The 14,550-nt window shown below is 42.5% G+C and overlaps 1 long non-coding RNA gene across 1 annotated transcript; it reads left to right on the top strand.

Moving 5' to 3' along the window:
- The first annotated feature begins 941 nt into the window (after positions 1 to 941).
- LOC120096206 (uncharacterized) lies at positions 942 to 13,195 on the top strand. Its single transcript, XR_005492368.2, has 4 exons — positions 942 to 1,073; positions 6,137 to 6,278; positions 6,983 to 7,035; positions 12,787 to 13,195. It is a non-coding gene; the product is annotated as an uncharacterized LOC120096206 (long non-coding RNA).
- The last annotated feature ends 1,355 nt before the right edge of the window (positions 13,196 to 14,550 follow it).

Genomic DNA, 14,550 nt, shown 5'->3' with positions numbered 1-14,550 from the left:
CCCAGTTGTGAACCCTGCAATCCATAATAATGCCTAGCTTAGAAAGACATGGCCAGGGTGCAATAGTGAGGTGAATGTTATGCTTCGCAATGCTTTGTGGGCAAACAAGTTTCTGATTGGATCTAAGGCCTGCTGTGCAGGAAATATTTATACTCCATCTGTACCTATGGTCAAGGATCTATGGGGGGAGCTCAGAAGCCCCAGGACTGTAAGGCTACTTCTATAATTATGCTAAATAGATATAATATTAAACCGCCTTCTAAATATCAATTTCTGTACTTACATATTATGGTGGTTCTCATCAGAGTCCTCATCAGAGAATGTTTTAATGGTAGTTAATACTGAAACTCAAAACTGGTCAAAATGCAGAGTCTAATATCTGTGTAGTGCACAGTCATAGATGAAATATTTTTATCACCCCCCCTATCCCCCATGAGGTATCCCAGAAGAGAGGTCAGGCAGACTGTAAGAGGACTAGGTCAAAACACTTTCTTCTGTGACAGAATAGTACTCATAACTTACAGTAACTGTGTCTACCTGCCCAAGGTCAAAACAGTCAACACTCCAACACAGACTCCAACCCAGCGAAGGGGGGGGGGGTTCAAGAGACTCCAACACTGAGAGAAAAGGGGGCAGTCCATTCTCTTTAAGGATATGGCCCTTGGTAGGCTTGAGTGGATGGACCCAAACCCAGAGATTTATGGGCAGAACTAAGTGGGCTCAGTAGGTTAAAAATAAAGAGAAAAGGATATGAAGTTGGGAGGAAGATGTGAGCTGCAATTTGACAGGAGTAAAGAAGAAATTGTAGAGGTTAAATATGATTGGGATATAGCATATGCATATATGAAATTCTCAAAGAATAAATAGAAATACATTAAATAAAAGAATAGGGTTAGAGAATTGGCTCAGCAATTAAGACTACTTCCTGCTCTTCCAGAGGACCAAAGTTCTGTTCCCAGCACATGTGTAAGCCCGCAAACACCTGTACCTGGAACTCCAGAGGATCCAGTGCCCTCTTCTGTCCTCTGTAGTCACTTACACTCATGTGGACATACCCAGAAGTGCCCATACATGTAAGTAAAAGTAAAATAAGCTATTTTTTTAAAGAATGCAATCTACTTTTAAATAAGCCTAAAAATGCTTTCCATCTGAATACAAATATTCTTGATACAGAAAACCAGTGCTGTGTATTTGCAGCATTTATGTTGCATAAAGCCTTGATGTATCTAATGACCAAGGGGATCTTAGATCCAGTACAATTTGGACAGTTAATTTTGTTCCCTTACTGGTTATTAGTCCAGCTGAGTGTTTCAGAATTTAGGAGTACTCAAACAAAGCATTTGCCACAAACCTGCTAGACCAGAGCCTAGCTTAAGTCCTGTGTCCTAGCTTGATTTCTATGGCTGCAATAAGCACCACGAACAAAGAAACTTGGAGAGGAGAGAGTCTATTTGGCTTACATATTCTGATCACAGTCCATCACAGAGGGAAGTTGGGGCAGGAGCAGAGGCAGGGAGCTGGAGACAGAAGCTGAAGAAGAGGCCATGGAGAGACACCCCTGACTACCTTATTCCCCTGTATAGCCCAGGCTCACCTGCCCTGGGGTGATCCAGTTAGAACAGCTAGGATTTGGTCTGACCCAGTCACAACAATAGTACATGTGAAGAGCAACATGCAACAGAAAAGAGGAGAGCGTAGACCCGGACTGGAATCTATTGAACGAACAAAATGCTAATGACAAAGCAGAAGTAAAGTGAATAAGAGTGGGCAGGTAGAACACGGGGGAGGGCAAGGGACCAGACTAGTGCCCCAGTGTTGCCTTAAGTAGTCTACCTGGCACATTGCCTTCTCTCTGTGGCTCCTGGGAGACCCCAGAAATGCAACTGGAAATCATCTACCATATTGTAATTAGCTGAAGGAAGCGTACCTGTTGAACCAGATAAGGCAAAAGCAAAGCGTTAGAACCGCAGTCAGACTAAGTGCTGCAATATTGGGAGAAAAAGCATTCTGCACTCCCCTGCACGGTAAACAAGGACCGAGAAGAAATTTACAAGCAAGCAGACTGAGCCCTAAGTGCGAGGCCTCCAGTGGAACTTTTGAATCTTCATCTACTAACTTAAAAGAGTGTCTGGAACATTCTAAACTATTTTTAAATAAATAAATAAAAACAAGAAGGAACTGAAACAAAGAGCAATTAAATTACTTGCCCAACGTTGTCATCCAACGTTGTCAGAATTTGAAATGGAGATCCAGTTCATGAGTCTCGGACCTAGCAATCTCATTATGCTATGTGGCATGAAAGACAGAGCTGGAGTTGAGCCAGCGCTATGGAGAGGACATTTAAACGTTCTCTTCTTACCCGGTTTGAGTCTCAGTCATGTTGGATATCAATTTTCACTGTTATCAGATTACTTATTTGGACTGCCTTACTCTTTGTGTTGGCAAAGCTAAACAAAATAGATGTTTGTTAAGTGTTTTTAAAGTGTCACAGAACAAGGTGTGAGACACTTTATAAGAGAAATAATAAATCCTTTTGACCGCAAAAATATTACACGAATCACTTTAAGTCAGTTTTGGCCTCTTCTTCTGAGTTTTCTACTTCATCAGAAAGAACTCTGTGCTCGCCTGCATGGGGCCTGCAAGGGCTTGGAGAGTCCGTCAGTCCTAACCCAGGCTCCATTAGGAACGCATCATCAGCTCCCACTTTAGCCAAATGCTAAGCAACCTTCTGTTTATTCCACTGCAGTTACTTAGAGTTGTGATGGTGGTACAGATAATCCAGAGCAGGATCTGGTGAGCGCCATGGAGCAAACTGATCAAGAATGGTCCCAGCAGAGGGGGGGTCTCTCCAATGGGGCTGTGGGTGGTAATTATGCTATTAGGAAATGCACGGTGGCAGCTGCTTTAAATAACGTCTCTTAGCCAAATATTTTTTTAAAAAATCAATTTTAAGTCAAGGTAAGAAACCCGTTGTTTCATGCTTACCAAAGAATTTTAAGAATTACAATTTAAGACTTGATTTTGAGAATTGTCAGAAGTAGGATACAAAGCCATTATACAGCATAGTGGTGAAGGACACACAAAAGTGACAAAACCAAATTTTGAATGGCAATTGATTCTGTCCCTGGTAAGCTACAATCTTTAGACGGTGCTCCTGCTCTGTTTAGGCCTCAATCTTATCATCTCTAAAACAGTTTGTCTTCATTGAGTCGCTGGAAGGGTTTAAATGTTTATATGTTTATATAGTTAAGAGTTTAGTGTTCTGTCTGTTTGTATCCTATACGTGTGTGGGTGTCGGATCCCTTAGAACTGGAGTTACAGTTGCAAGCTGCCATGTGGGTGTTGGGAATTGAACCTAGGTCCTTTGGAAGAACAGCCAGTGCACTTAGCCGCTGAACCATCTCTTCAGCCCCTAGTTGTTGATGATGCTAAAAGCATGGATATCTGGACAGCACAGGGTAGTAACCAGTCAGAGATGTAAGAAATTTGACCTCTGAGTTCATTTGTGTCACATGCAGTAGAGTTGCATCCAATGTCTACCACAATGATACCATATCTCAAAATCTCATCTTCCTTCATGTGTCTCTATCTAAGAGGGGGCAACCACTGAGGGCATAGCTTGTGGAGATACAACAGATGTCTTTCCAGAATTGTTTCCAGTTCCTTCTGACTTTCAAGGACATCTGTCCTCAGAACAAGAGCCAGACTCAGTGGTACCATAAACTTTCTTTCAGAGTGCTATTGAATGTCACCTCAAGGGCAGCACACACTTCAGCTTACTTCCTGTTAGGATTGATTCCTAATATCAGAATGACTCAGCTGAAAAGGCATAGTCGATATTCACAGAATGTTTAAAAATCCAGCATTCTAGCTTTATGCAACATAAATCCACATGACTCAAACAGGGTGAAACCTTGAGATGTGCCTGAATTTCTGCGTGACATTATAGAGACTATATTAGTCCAAATATTAGACTGCTCTGAGAGTAGAATTAGACTGAGCAGCCTAACATTAAGAAACACAAGTGTTTATATTGTAGGTGAATTTGTTTTAACAAGTTTTATTTGGCTGTTTTTGTTTCAATTTATGCTTTATTAAAATAAAGTTCTATCTTAAAATTATTCTAACTGCACTTCTAACTGTATTGTCTACACTCGCTGTGACAAACACCTTCCCAGTATCAGTTCCTTTCTGAGTACAGACTAAGGTTTCTACTGACATCGTCATCCCCTTAACTCACCTGATCAGTCATCACAACTAAGTCAAGAGAGTGATCTCCAGCCAGTTAGTTAAAATGTGATGAAGCAGATCTCAGAGTTCCATAAAACCAACATGGATGCTCAACCTACGGCCAGCAGAAGCTGAGGGTGAGTTGGCTGGGTCGAGAAACAGTCTAAAAATCATTCTTTCTTTGTAGTTTTTCTTCCTAGATGCTAATGCTCTATCAGGTATCTGATGTAGTTGTCATATGAGATTACACAGCCAAGCTGGTAGCGGTGTCAAAGAAGCAGCACTTAGTAGGACCATCCAGGATTATGTAGTGGCTTCAGAGACGCAGGTGTGTGCAGACTACTTAAGAGTGTTGCAGGACATGAAGTTCCCAAGGGAAGACCTAGTGCTAACACTAATTTCTCATCTGCACTACTGGGACACTTACCTTGAAGGTGAAGCCTGGGTCTTTTGAAGAGTGGAGCACGTGTAACTTTTGAGTTATGTGTTGAAGGAGACAAGACAATACAAACCCAGCAATGAAGTTCAGGCAGACAGGTTCATGAAGACAGACCCGGGGGCATAGAGGATTGCCAGAGTAGTCTATCACAAAAGGAGATGGTTTGGATAGTAGACTATTAAAGACAAATGAAGGTTATGCATCGGGACAAGAAGATTCCAGAAAAGCATACTATTTTCACAACCACGGAATCTCAGAGTTCTAACCTCTAGAGATAAAGTGGAGTTCGATGTTTCACTGCTGTCAAAATCAATATTTCAACACACAGGAGAAAAAACATCTGTGAATAATCCATCAACTGAAACGCAAAACAAATCGTTTGAAAGAAAGAAAATACAAAGTAAAACTAGAAGAAAGGTCACTATGGAATATCCCCCTTACCAGATAGACATTGTTTGGTTTGGACAAATACTCAGCTGTACCTTAACTTCCTCATTCTCAGGTTTCAGAGAATTCTTTACCTTTTAGATCCAGGCATCTAAACTAAGAGGACAGCCCATTCAGGCTGCACATTGTTCCTGCCAGTTGACTCTAGCATTTCATTGTTTTTGTTTTGTTTTGTTTTGTTTTCAAGGATCCATGGGATTTCAGAGCTAAACAAAACCTAGAGATGCCTCATTTTACAGACAGAGAAACTAAGGTTAATGGTAAGGTTCACTCAAGGCCATAGAATTAACAGCAAAATTGCAATAGCTTTTGTCAGTATCAACTTAATTTCAGACACTGATCTCTGTGGAGAGCCGGCTTGCCCTGACTCCTACCATATCTTCATTCCTCTTTCTGAGGCCCTGAGCAGCCACATTCTGCCTTGTTCACTTCTTAAAATATGGTAAGAAAGAACCTTACAGACTTTATTCTGCCACTGAGTCCTTTCAAGTTTAGATCCAGCACCGTGTAGGCAGCTCACAACCACCAGTGGATCTCTATCCAGTGGACCCAGTGCCCTCTTCTGGCCTTCATGAGCACCGGAACACGCATGCACACACACAGAGAGACATAAATAAATAAGGTAAAATTTAAAAAATAAGAGAGTAACTTTCTTTGGTTTAGATCATTGATGTGCATACATCTTTGGTAAGATAGCTAGTTTTATACCTGTGTGCGAAGATTAATGTGGATATTTAAGCATGCTAAAAACAAAAAAGTAAATAAAAGCTGTATATGAATTAAAAGCCAAGAAATCATTAACAATATTAACCTTCAAAAACCCAACCCTTCCTCTCAGACACCTAAGCTTTATGTTTTGGAGGTTTTGTTTATTAAATAAGTAATAAAAATCTGAATGAAAGCTATGTGTCTTACAAATTCTAAAATAGTAAATCTCTGATGTCAAAATCTCACACCAAATCTGTGCCATGGATTTATGGCTTTTACTTTGAGTTCCTAATCACCACTGCGCTTTTACAGATGGCATAGATACCGTCATCCTACAAACATCTATTTCTCTGGGACAAACTAGCCCCCCACCCATCTGGAAAGGGAAACGAAAGCAACACGTACCACCAAGTATTGAATGCATGCTAGGCTCTGCCACATACTTCATCTCACGGTAATGTCCACAGCAATCCAGAGAGGTAGATAGTGTCATTCAGAATATTTTTTAAATAAATAAATGAACTGAGAATATGTACTTTATAAGCCAAAAAGCAGAATTTGAATGTAATATTAAATACTGTTACTGATTGAATTTTATTAGCTAACCATGTCTGAGTAAGAGATTGATAACCTTCTAAGAAGTCAGTCTATGCATGCAGACCACACTACAGTGGGTATGCAAGCTAGGCTAGATGTGGGAATCTAGATACCACAGACAAGAATGTCATTAAGCATAAGTTAATAATGGTTACTCCCAAAGACATACCAAAGCCTCTGCTTTCCATCCACTCGACTTGAGAAATGATGATGGGCCTGGCGTCTTAGCAAAGAATGAAATCTAAGTAAAAAGGGAGAAGGAAGACATCAGTCCATCAGTGCCCAGAGAGGGCTCATGTTTTGTTTTGTTTTGTTTTTCTTTTTTTCGGGGCTGGGGATTGAACCCAGAACCTTGCGCTTCCTAGGCAAGCACTCTATAACTGAGCCAAATCCCCAACCCCAGGGCTCATGATTTTTAACAGACATACTGCCCTTATAGGAGGTGAGATTCTGTAGAAAGCAGAGAGTCTGTGGGGAACCAGGGAATCCCACAATGTGGATTTTATTTTGGTTTTACAAACTGGTTTTCTTTGTTGGTGGCAATCTCATTATCTCTTCCAGAGGACTGGATTGGATGCCCTCCACTGGGAACTGCTTTTTGGATTATTAATGAGGTAGGTTAAAATTTGAATATCAAGGGTGTATGTGTGCATATGAGGCCGCACGTCTGAGTCTGGAAAACAAGGAGGAGAAGAAACATGAGCCAGGAGGACTAAAGAGGGACAACGGCCACAAAGAGAAAGGACTTAGTGTGTTTCAGACCCTGAATTAGAGACTCAGGATCACAGTTTTAAAGAAGCAAGGTTGGAGTGTGATTGGAACGAGATCCTACTAATTCGTTCTGTCATTTGCCTGTTTATCTGTGTGTGTATGTATATATGAGCAGATACATTCCAAGACGTGTGGGAGCCAAAGGACAGTCAATGGAGGAGCTGGTTCTCTCTTTTCACCATGTTAACTCCAGTGGTATACTCAAGTCATTTAGCTTGACAGCACATGCCTTTACATGTTGAGCCATTTTGCCATCCCAAAGTAAGTTTGGCTATAACTTTGCCACAGGCACTAAGGGGGAAAGAGGGATTTAGAAAAAATGACAGTGTACACTCAAGACAGGTATCTTGGGAGGCGGCAATGTCACAAATCTGATTCTTATATAATGAAACTGTCCCTAGACTGCATTTACATAGTTCAAGTGTCCTCATGCTATCCATTTTTAAAACATTGAATGACCACGGAGAAGCAGGTAACTTAACCCTAGTGCTCAGTTCCTGTCCAACTCGGAGATCTTGGCTAGATTATGGAAACTGAGATGATCTATGAATTAGCAATGAGGATTCTGCATCTTCTATCATGTCTAAAGCTTGCCAGTTGAAAAATAACATTAGGAAATACTAGCTATGCAAAGAGATCATCACGTAATCCTCCCGAGTTCCAGTGAAGTTTCAGTGGTGCAAAAACTTGAGCAGCCAGGAAGAGTTTTTTCTAGTGCAATTCCAGGAAAATCATTATTGTGGACCACTGCTTCTCACCTCATAGACTGTTACACGAGAGGATTATGTTTCTTTTTGTAACTATAATTATAAGTTCATAGAGTTAGTGACGACGTTGGTAAGAACCCTGAAAGAATGTCCTTGCATGCTTAAATGGAAGAGGAACCTGGACATACATGCATTTCTGACCCTTCGGTCTAGCCGTTGGCCCATGCTCTTCTCTTTGATGATGACCCGCATGGCTGAACTCTTCCCTTCTTTTCTTTACCATCTCTTTTTTCCTTGCTTCTTCGTTTCATCATCATTTGTCCCACCATTTGCTCACTCCAGTACGACAGAGATTTTTAGGGAAATAGCTGCTGAGTCCCAAGCCCAGGGTATGTCTATGATGAAGCACTGTCCTCCAAACTGAACGATATCCATTCTGAAGGGAGGAACCTTAAGACTCCACAAGCTCCAATGGAGACACCACATCCTAGAAAGACACTCCTTAGGACTGAGAAAGTGAACAACTCACAAGCCTCAAGAAATCCCTGAAATGTACAAGATTCACAAGGCCTCTCCCTCCTCCAGGTTATATAAACAGGACTTCCTGCTTATTATAGAGACTCTCCAATCTTCTGGTGCTTGTTGGTCCTGCAGACAGAGCTCAGGGATGTGCAGTTTTTGTGAGCCTCACCCATGCTGGCATAGGCTTTTTGGTGGTACAGCTTCCTTTAGATTGTCTATTCTCTAGTAACCACAATAAACTCACTAGTTTGCCAAACTAGATTTTGGTGGAATCATTATTTTGGTCTGTTGTTGGTTCCCTATCTGGGATGAAGTAGCCATTTGTTCATGTCTCCCCAGAAAATGTCACACAACTGTTGTCAGAGAAGACACCAGTAGATAGATAAGTACCCTTGCCCCCTACCCTCCAGTTATTCCTGCCCTCAGCCTCCTTTCTGGTCTGCTCTCCAGTGCTATCTGTATTCTCCTTACCCTCCTATCTATGCTGTCATCTGACTTCAAACCCTTCAAGCTTATTCTCATGGCCTGACCAGAAGTTGACTTACTGTTGCCTCGAGTGTTTGTTTCCTAACACTGCTGTAATAAGGATTGTAAAACAATAAAAAATTATTATCTCAGTTTTGAAGGTCAGAGATCTGGGGCAGATAGATGGCAATGAGGTGCAATGAGATATTGAAGAGATTCGTTCCTTTCTAGAAACTCCACACAAGGACCCTCCCTTGCTTTTCCAGGTCTTAGTTGCAACCCATGTTCCTCAGCTCATAGACTCTTGCTCCACCATCAAAACCCACACTGGCCCACAAGTTCTTCCTACTTTGAATCACTCTGTCTCCCCTCCTCATTGTTTAAAGAACCTTGTGACTTTGTTGGAGGCCCTCAGATAATTCAAGGTAATCTCTTTATTTTAAACTCAGTAATTTGACAAAGTTAGCTGTATTTTCAACATTAGTTACTCTTTCCTTTGCAGTACACCGTACAGCTTGCAAGCATGGCAGGGAGGCTGTTGCTCTATATTGCTTTATTCCTAAGAGTACTATCAATGTTCAGTCTGAAAGACTGAAAGTCTCCAACTGCTAAAAGAACCTGTGAGAATCATCTGATCTTGGCCAGGTTCAAAGGAATGGGGGTGGGGGTGTCTTTTGGCAATAAAGCTTTATTTTAAAGGGACATAATTTTTGAGATCAAATGACCCTATGATTTTATGACTAGCTTTTATAACCTATGAGTTTTGTAGCACTGATAAACCTACCTTAATTTCTTCAAATCTCCATCCCCGAAGCACTAGTTTGAGTACATTTACTCTGCAGTCTTTCTCAATGCTGAAGTAAAATAATTGTAGTAGAGGGCCTGACTCATAGGTTCCCTACTGGTGCCAATTTCCTTCCTCCACAAAATACACTAGTTTCTACCTCCCATGGGGGAGACTGCTGTACCTCACAGCCACTCGCATTGATAGCCAATCAATCAATCAGTCAAGATGCACTGAGAACTTATGTCACTCAAGGGACAGTGGAGAACTTGAGGATGGCATACAACACACAATGTCAACCTGATTAGAGAATCTGTGTGGGTGAATGCACGAAAGGTTAAGTCACAGTAGCAGATGGTTGTCACCCCTAAAATCAGAAAGCTCCCACTAATGAACCAACCCACGTTTAATACCAGCTGAGTTCGAGAGGTGAAGATTCTACACCAGACCAAAATAAGATGATACCATGACAGCAGCAGGAGGATTTGCGAGGGCTTGGAAAGAAGAGCTGTGGTTAGGAGATCTGTGAGATACAGGGAGGTGTTTGCACTGAGCAAATCCTTTGGATTCTCTCCTCAGTAACCTTCAAAGGTCTTGTTTACTTGTTGGGAACGATCTAGTCTGAGACAGGGTAAGTTACAAAAATACCATCCCTAAACACTGTCATCTCCCACCTCCTCCCCCTGACAGCCTTCCCTCCTTGCCAAGTCTCTCCCTCCTCCCTCCCCTATCTCAACACAATACAAAACAGCCTTTCTTCATTCTGGGATTAGTTAGAAGCAATGCCCTATAATTATAGTCATCTTATCTCCTTTGAATTCACCAAAATTACCCCTTTCCTTTAGATCAGCACCATTGCCGCATGATAGATGTTATTGGTAAGTTTTGTGCAATAGCAAAATGTTGTTTTCTTAAAGTGACATCTGCTCCAATAGACTAATGTTCTTATCTGACTGACTCATTTGGTGGGAACATGTCCACATGCCAACGTGAATGGGCGGGTGGGAAGGGACGCAGGATGAGTGAAGCATCTGGCAGAATATTTTTTTTTACGGTTTTAGATGAAAAATAACACTATTCAATTTCCTATGGAAGAACAGTAGACAGTTGTCACAGCAGGAATAATGCCTAACCATACCATGATGTCTGACGTGTACCAGGTCTCGGGGATATGGAAATACCCTGCTTCCCAAAAGCATTTTGACTCTCTGAGGGATCCTCATCCACAGTCCCTTGTACTCCATGGCCTGCATCAATCTCAGTTATCTCTACCTGTGCTCTTCTCCAGGCCTGGGATCCATATTGGAATTCATGTCCATAGAAATCTGCAGTTCTGCAGTGACAAGTATTACTTCTTTGATGAAGTAAGAAAGTATGAAGTGTGAAGTTGGGTCTTTAGTTCAAGAAAATGATTTCAGGCAATTAGAGCATGGTGAAACAACTCAGGAGCCAAATAGCATTCAAGGAGTTGGCACCACCTATGGACTGAGAAGACAAAAGAAGCAGAGTCTCTAGAACCCATAGGGCACTGAGGGTTGGGCCACCCACATAACACAGCCACCACTATAGTCATAACATGAAGCAAAAGTAGGTGGGAGAAAATGTCCCAGCTTCTCCCTTCCTCTAGCCCGCCATCTTACATGAGGTGAATCCTTGTAAACATGGTGACAAAGGACCTAGAAGAAAGAGCCTACAGGACTCAGCTGTATGACAGAGAAACTAAAAGAAATGGGAATAGATCTAAAGCCAAGGATGCCCAAGGCCTACAGCATCCTTGAGTTGTGGCTACACATTCTCTATGGCCACGACCACACTGTCTCAACATTATTTGTGGTGTGGGTGAGAAATGCCCTCCGCCCAGGCTGTGTCATTGAATGCTTCATCTTCAGTTGGTGGCTGTTTAGGAAAGTTAGGCATCGTTAAGAAGGAGAGCTTTGCTGGAGGAAGTAAATATATCAATGGGAACTGCCTGTGAGGTTTTACAGCCTGGACTTCTTCTCCTTCTCTATCTCTCTGTCTCTGTCTTTCTCTTTGTCTCTCTGTCTCTGTTTCTCTCTGTGTCTCTCTGTTTCTGCTTCTTTCTCTGTCTCTCTATTCTTATATGCAGATGACATATGACTGTTGAAGTATATTCTGTAAAGGAATCTCTGCGTTGCCAATTGTTGAACGCTATGCTAGCAGAGAGCTAAGTACTAGCAGGATCTTAGTGTTGTTATTGCTGTTCCTATAGCCCATCACTGGCCTCGTGTTTTGTAAACACTCTTCCTCCCTCACCTGTTGATTGCCTTAATAAAAAAAAAATCTGTCAGTCAATGGGTAGGCAGGAAAGGGAAGGCGGGACATTTGTTGTGAGAGAGGATCTCTGGGAGATGATCTCTAGGAGACTGAGGAGGGTGGGTGTCCTGGGACTGAGAGGAAGTTCCAAAGGTTAGACTCTGATGGTGTCTCCCCAAATATCTCGCTAAAACAAAATCTACCAAAAAAAATCATGCTTCTGAGCAAGGAAAGGTACCACTGTCCATTTGATGAGTCCAAGAATGTAATCTCCCACTGGTGTCAGAATGAAAATCTTATTGGTACGTCTGGGAAGAATGCATAAGAAAGGAAAAAAGGCTATAATATAGAGTTGGGGAACATGGGAGGCATTAAGGAAAGGTCAGCAGGAAAGGGCTGGAGGGACAAAAGCGAGGGGGGGAGGTAATACACTTCTATTTCAATTAAAATCATATTTCAAAATGTTGAAGAAAAAAAAGAACTAGCTATATGGTGGGTTGTAGGCCAAGATAATAAGGTTAAGTTAGATGAGCTAGCTGGGAGGTAGCCCAAACTAAAGGTCTAAACTCATAAATATTAATAAGTTTCTACGTCATTATTTAACCACTGGCAGGTCCTGGGTCCTGCTCTAGGATGTGACCACTCTCTTTTCTGTCTGCCCCACAGCCAGGCAGGCTTCTGACTCCTGCTCTTACACCTTTACTGAATAATGAGTTGTCTGGAACTTTAAACCAAAAGAAAACCTTTCTCTGACTTATTTTGGGCATTTTGTTACAGCAACAGCAGTGTGACTAATACTCACTAGCTGACATAGGCTTCACCTTTCTTTTCCTTTCTTCCAGATGCGTGAAATACAGATGTGATGGTGAGAGCTGAAGCAACCATCCTGAACCACAAAATTCAAGGTTCATCTCGAGGACGAAGAACAAAACAGAAGGAACTTGGGTTCCTGGTGGTCATGTGACTGTTAGAGGCGTTTACCTGGGCATCAAAGGGAAATGAACTTATCACGACCAATCCATTCCCATCATTCCTTCAAGGTGTCTCGAGACTGCTGACGGCTCTCATGCATTTATTCAATCACGTGGAAACAAGAACAGACTGCCCAGCATGGCCTTGTCTCGGGAAACATTTTTAAGCATGTGAAACTCCAGCACCGCTATGTGCCTGTTATGGAATGGAATTAATTTTGTTTTTATTTCTGCATTCAGAAATAGATTTTTCTGAATAATAAACATCCAGTAATGCTTATCAACTCTGTTTGACGTTAACAGTATGGAATGAGGAAGACTGTGATAAGCTGAGCCCCTGAGAATAATGCTGTTTAAACTTTCGCATGAAGGCGAATGGCCTGTTGCTGGGTCCGAGGCTCAGAGAGTTTTGAATGAGTACACCAGGGCCCTGGAGATGTTGTATCCTTAGCAAGTTCCAGAGAACTGGTCTAAGTTAGATGCTACCACAGTTAGAGAACAGAGGCAAGTCGTTGTCCTCTCCACTTACATGTGCATAGATGCCTCTAAAACTATGTAAGCTGGGCTGGAGACATGGCTCAGTGGCTAAGAGTCCTTGCTGCTCAGGTGTGAGGATTTGAACTCAGATCTCCAGCACCTATGCACAGAGGTCTAGGTGTGGGCTTGTGAAACGATGACCCCAGTGCTGGTTGGGAGAGGGGCAGAGACTCAAGAGGATGTCTGGGGCGTGATGGCCACAAGCCTAGCCCCGAAATGACAAGTCCATGTTCAGAGAGAGACCATACCACTAGGCACTAAAGTAGAAAGCAACAGAAGAGGGCACCTGACCGCCTCCTCTGGCCTGTGCCTGCTCAAGTGGGTACGCACCTGCTTGAGCGTGTACATGCAGCCCCACAAGTGCACACACACAAACTGAGGCTTTCTGTATTCCCACAGCAGGATAGATCATTGAAGAACCAGGGTCACCTGAATTGGAGTTGGGACCGTGGGTGGGTCCAAGAGGGCAGTGTGAACATCCACAAAGCTACCAGTGGCTGCCAGTCTGTGGTCCACGTGAGTCCACAGTTGCTGTCCATATCGCCCAGGGGTATGCTGTGCCCCCACAGCAGTGGCATTGCGGTGGCCTCTTCAAAGCTGAGACCGCTGAGCCGTAGACGAATGACAGCAATTTGGGGAGACTTTCAGCTTTTTAGCTGTCACAGATAAGTATACAGTGAATGTTCCAGAAAAGAACGAACCAAAGAAACAAGATGGGAGCTTGCCATTCAAGCTCAGCCTCAATGCACGTCTGCGAGCTCACCACCCTCCTCCAACTAAATTACTACCCCTGTGTGCCTCCCACACAGAGATACCAGTGTTGCCAAGGAGTGTGGGTTAAAATGCAACCCTGGTGAGCTCATCCACTTCAGTAAAAATGTGTATGAGATTTTATGTCGACAGCAGGGCAGAATAAGTGGTTTTTGCAAGCCTGGAAATAAATTATTGGCTGTCTAAACATCTACCAAATTTAGATGCCAGCGGAACTAAAGACTTCTTCCTCCTTTCTTTTCCTGTTCCTCCTCCTTTCTCCGTTTTCTCTTCCTCTGCCCATGCTGTCTCCTTCCCCCTCATCCCCGCCCCTTGGAACAATCAGGG

This window comes from Rattus norvegicus, chromosome 13 (genome assembly GCF_036323735.1).
Source record: "Rattus norvegicus strain BN/NHsdMcwi chromosome 13, GRCr8, whole genome shotgun sequence".
In the NCBI taxonomy this organism is placed as follows: Eukaryota; Metazoa; Chordata; class Mammalia; order Rodentia; family Muridae; genus Rattus; species Rattus norvegicus.
The sequence above is the reverse complement of the archived record's forward strand: the minus strand, read 5'-3'. Positions and strand labels throughout refer to the sequence as shown.